The following is a 6,025-nucleotide window of genomic DNA, read 5'->3' on the forward strand; positions in this document are numbered from 1 at the left end:
TCCTTATTGTTATGTCATCTATTTTGTTTATATTGTAATTGCTTCTATTGTTTCTGTTTTTTAGCATGTAAAGTGTCTTTGAGTACCTCAAAGCACGATACAAATAAACTGTATTATTATTATTACTGTATTTTTTTGGACTCCTTTTGAGGGATTCAGCATTTGCCTTTTAACTTAATTACTCGTGACTCTTTCACCTGTTCACAGTAGATTGCTGTGAAAATTGTATTCTTGGAGCAGAACATGTGTGCAAAATGTGTGCAAAAACAACTCCATGTACTTTTTGTGTCCCGTATGCACTATATTGTGTGCTTACACACGTGGACGTTTTTGTTTTTTCAGTGCATGGTGGGAAGAAGTGGTTGACCCTGTCACTGCCAGGGTCAACCAGAGAACAGATGACAGCACAGGCCTCGCATTAGACACGACTGACTACAGGTATTGTATTACATGCTACACAATTACATGAATCATTACATCATGTCCAATATTATACAGAAATCTGATATCCATTATTTTATATGTACATAAGATAATAGTATTCACACTCATGATAATGAAAAGGATACAAACAAACAGTTGTTCGTCTTTTTCAGATTCACTTTTTTTATTTTTACAAATGACACATAGTCATTTCAATTCAATTAAACCTTTTTTTGGAACGCAAAACAAGTAGTAATGAGAATATATTGCAACTCCAAAGAAATATATGAAATGGTATATTTGGAGGTTAATTCTGAAAGTTATTCGTTAAACTATATCTTTCCAACATTACATACAAAAACGTCCACAACAGTGAACTACTGTACCTAAACAACCATCATAGCAAATATATTAACTGATTTATTTTCCAAACAATATGTAATCAATGCCATCTGAAAAAAACATCAACATATTATTATTAATTGAGGAAAGTTACAGATAATTTGGATATTGTGCCAAATGTGGATGGACAGCACATGAATGTTTGTCTGTTTCCTTCAAAATGACTGCGAAAGTGAACCTGTACCCCCTGATAGTAATATTCAATTGATACTTTAAATTAGGACCCATGGCAAACATGTACTCAATAAATAGTTCCGTCTTTTTAAACTGCATAGTGGAATTGGGTGCTTTGGACTGGGGTCCCCCAGGATCCCAATATATTGGTATTTTTAAAAGCACTCATTAAAACAGAAACAAAAAACAATGATATAAAGTCATTGGGAACAAATTGGTTGGCAAAGTCATAAACATTTAAATGATCTAGACCGGCAGATGTCTGAGAGTACTACTTTATATATGTTTGAGTTTTCGTTCATGCTATTAGCCTGTAGAAAGCCGTCTTTGAACATAGATGTTATTTCCAATGAACGGTTTGCAAAAAAAGTTCAACCTGACAACTGAAAGGGCAGTAAGACACAAAGATCCCTCTGAGCAAAAGTTCAATAACAACAGAAAACATCACCAGTTATTGTATTATTTTATATAAATAGTTTCAGTATCATGTGCACACAATGCCTATAAAAGCTGATATTAACAGGCGTGTTGCTTTACCAAAGCTATTCTTCAAACTTCACAATAGAGAAGCGTATAGTCTAGGGTTAGCACAATGCAAACTTCAATCTTAGACGAGAGAGGGCCCAAAGAGAAATGGATTCAAAAACATATTTCGAGCTCAGCTGCACTTTTGTGGTTCAGTAAAGATCGAGAGTCACTTACACTTTTGTGGACTGGAAAACCAATTCAAAAATGTTCCAACAGTATTCTGCCCTGTCACACAACACTGCGGGGTCATCGATTAAAGGGAAGTCTCAATCGTTTCATTCTTCTTTTGGTGCTGTAAAAATTACATTTAGTTTTGAATGTGTCATTTAAAAAAAAACTAAAAACAACTAAGTTAAAGTAGTCATTTTTGAAGGAAAGAGGAAAAATATATAAGGTGATTCCAAACTTTTGTGAATTATTTCACTAAAACTACATCGGACAACTATACCTTTATAATGAAATGAAAATTAAAGAAAGTGTTGCAAATAAAACATTACAAACGTTGCAGAGACGTTCTCCAAAAGAAAAATATGAAAAAAAAAGAACCGACAACACAACATATTCCGTTTCAGGAACATTTCAATGAAGTAATGGACAGGTTGCAATGTTTCCCTTTAACATACGCGGAACCGCAGAAGAAAGGTTCTGGAGACTAATTACGCTTTTCCCCGTCAAGATAGGTGGGTCTGTGCGCTGTGTGCTGACGGACTGCGGCTGCACAGGAGCCGGCTGAGCTGGAAACCAGTGAGCTCATTCGGGCTGCTGATGGAAGAGGGCGGGGCTCCCAGCATCATCACCACCGGCCATCGCTGCTTCATTGTACGGGGGCTGCTGCTGATGCTGCGACCGTAGCGGGGGAAAAAGGACGGGTTTTTTTTCTCCCTTTAAAAAGAAGAAGAAAAAAGCATGTCATGGACACGGTTTCACGGCGATTAGGACTCCACGCGCGACCAGAATCGATTTCGAGGTACGGTAAGGAGAGATGATACGTCCGTCGGTAGGTTTAACATTGTCTGCACTGGGAGTTACTGGGACTAGCAGGCCTGGTGGTTGGTTCATCTCAGCAGCTGAGATGCATATTGGGCTCGGGTTTTTTTATTCCGCTGGAACCCAAAAATGTAACACTGCAGCAACACATGCCATCATCGTGTAAAATAGCACAAACAAGAAAAACGAGCCCCCCCCCCCCTTTTTTTGAGCGTGTAGCATCGACTCAGCCTGCATGTCGGAAGTGGCAGAGCTTGGCCTGCACGAGCAAGCCCTCCGAGGATGACGAGGATAGAGCTTGTGTAGGCTTTTTTTTTTTATAATTGTTTTTTTATCGCCGTGGAGGCGCCATCGTGCACACGACGGATGCTCACGCTGCATCGAGCATCACCTCCGTGTCTGTATTTTCTGCGGCTGGTGGGGCTTATGGTAGCCGTGGGCCTGGCTACTTGTTGTGCGGTGAAGCTCTCAGCTGTTGGTTGATTGCGCTCCAGGTAAAGCCTGGTGCGCATTGTGCTTCTCCACATCAGGCCTGCGCGCGGGTATGGTTTGCAGGAGGTGCATTTTGTTTCTGCTTGACAGGTCATCACACATTACTGGCCATGTTATTGTTATTATTTTTTTTAAAGGATGCTGCAGTGATGCATGCTAGTCCACAGTGGTGAGCTGGCCGGGGCCTCCAGACTGAGGCACAAGGGTCTGCAGCCTGCAACTGTCTGAGGGTGTCACACTAACCTGATTTATCACACATCACCCCTGCTGGGAAGGCATTTGTCCAGCACAGATGCAGGCTAAAGGGACTGCCCTCAAGTTAATAGTTTATAGATTGACTTACATAAGAGTTCAATAGCACACATCGATGGACCAATGTGAAACAAGAGGATACAATTTTAAAAAAATGACCGGGATAAAGTTAGATGGATCATTTTGAATGGGAACGTGAGCTCAATTGTCACAATAGTGACCCTGATTCAGTCGGGCAGTATAATTCCCATATGGCAATGATGTTTCTCTTCCCTTTCATTGGAGATGTCGTGTTAATGTTGCTCCACAAATTTGTCACAGTTCGATTAGATCTTGAACTATGGCATTCATCTTTTAGTGGTCCTCTGTGATGGCCAGATGAGCACGTGTGTCAGTGTTGTGTTTATTCTGTATCTACCGGCTATCAAGTGTTTTTGCATTGCTATATATTGCCATACAATTCCATATACGCCACTTCATCTGTTACTGCTTATCTACCATCAGTGGACAATCTCCCTCATGTCATCGGTTGTTGCATGATTTACATTTGCACTTTACTGCACTCCTTCCTTAATTAGTAGAGCCTTGTTGGTACGCTGTGTTGATATTTTGACCTGAGACGGATGGATTAGAAGTCGTTTTGTTGCCTCAACCAAAAAGCAGTGAACGTGACCTTAAAAACAAGCAGGAGAGTTCTGTTTGATGACACTTTGAACCAACTTATGTCACAACCAGACCCCAGACTGACTCAACTTAAGTTGCTCATTGACATTGGGGCTGTGTCGGGGCCAGCCTGACTTACTTTTGCACACTCGTCTTGCGTAACCTGGATTAGTAAAAAATAAAAATAAAAAGTTTCCTAGAAATGTAAGATTTTGATTGCTGGAAAAAACAAACAGTAAAATAGATGAAGTCCCTGCAGGTTGAGCAGGTATGGACAGATCTTTCTGGTATATAAGGGAAAGTTTGGATGTCACTTCATGTTAATTATTCAGCATTAATATGATCATATCATATATTTTTTGACAACGGTTTTGATAGAGTCAAAGGTTTGCATCATACAGAGTCATTTACTGTAGAATTTATTAGACTGTCTGAGTTTCCAGGTTTTATGTAATACATCAAATAATAACCAGATTACATATTAAGAGATACTTTGCCTTTGGACTGTTTTTCCTCAAAATCTTCCCAACCCTCACTCTTCTAAAAAAATAATTAAAAATGAGTTTAAATGAATGATTTTCTCATTATTGAGGGTTTGTCGAGTGAGTTATTGACGTTAATCTTGTAAACAATCAAAAATACTGTATGCAAGATGCATCGTTTCTCTTTCTTTATCCTGCTGATCAATTCTGACCAACATTTTGTCAACTGCTTCACTAAAGAGCTACTTATGTCTTGCCTGACGGCAGGGGCGGACTGGGGGAAAAAAGTGGCCCGGGAGTTTACTGTCAGACCGGCCCACTCAATGCATCGCACGTATCGATGTCAGTGGCCTACTTGGAAAAATACCCATACACTTAACATTATTTTCGATGATTACAAAGAAATTACATCATATATGTTTTTTTTATAATAATACTCCAAGGTAGTAGTTTGCTCGATGAATATGCTGAACTTTGGGCTAGTATCAGATGGTTATACGTATAACTACAGAGCCTTAAGGAATGAATGTCAGCAGAGAAAGACCACACAATAAAGAAACTGGAATCAGAGGGTAGAATTAGTTTGAACTATATTGAAATGAACAGAACATACGATGGGGTGTGAACATCAGTGGTATCAGTAGTGTTGCATGCTGGGTGTGTGATTGTGTGTGTGTGTGTGTGTGTAGGGGTGTTGAAGGTGCATAACAAAACAATAAGTTAAGTAACAGAACCTAAACTAACTCTGCCAGCCCAGGTGCATTATAGTCACATAGTAATAAAAAACAATATCAGTATACTCATGTGTTATTATTACCTCACTACACGAGTAGCAGCTCACTCTTTTCTGCAACACCGTCTATGATTTTCTCACTGTCCAGCATCTGCAAAACATCTGTCTGAGTAGCCATCAACATAAAAGCCTCCAGGTGCTGTTGAGAGCTGGTTAACTTAAACATTATTTGACATAAATTATTAGAAATGATAAGATTGCCCTCTTTACAACTACCACCATGGATAGCTTGCTCATCGATTGTAAGCAAGTAACTACGGCTAACATGTTAAATTAAATAATCTCGATGATGCGAACAGCGCCAGCTTGCTTATTTGACCAGATCATAACGGTCTCAATTTTGGACATTTATCATTTATCTAGCTAACGTTAGCTAGGCTAGCTTGTAGCCGAACACCTCATCTGTGAAAAGCAAGCTAACATTGGCCAAGTCAATGCCACAACTTACCATCATAACACTGCCACCAGTCGGTGGTTTCCCAAATAAGTCAGAGATTTTTAAATATTTTGATGCACCTTCCTCCAGATATCTCTTCTTTTTCTCCCTGAGCTTTTCAGCTCCACCTTTAAAGGATTTACGTTTTGGTACCGGTGCCATGCTGCTAGCTCGCACTCAAAACGGCTTGTCTCTGAGCGAGTGACACAAGCTGCAGATACATGAATCCGTGACGGGACGCTACGTCAATAACTGACAACGCATGGTCAAATCAACGTAATTAACACAATGACAGCCACAAAGTCATAAGAACCAGTCACATATATTCATATGACAACAAAGCACATCAATCCAGCAGACCTGCAGCGGATCCACGCATTCCACCACACACAA

Source organism: Melanostigma gelatinosum, assembly GCF_949748355.1.
Source record: "Melanostigma gelatinosum genome assembly, chromosome: 14".
Lineage (NCBI taxonomy): Eukaryota > Metazoa > Chordata > Actinopteri > Perciformes > Zoarcidae > Melanostigma > Melanostigma gelatinosum.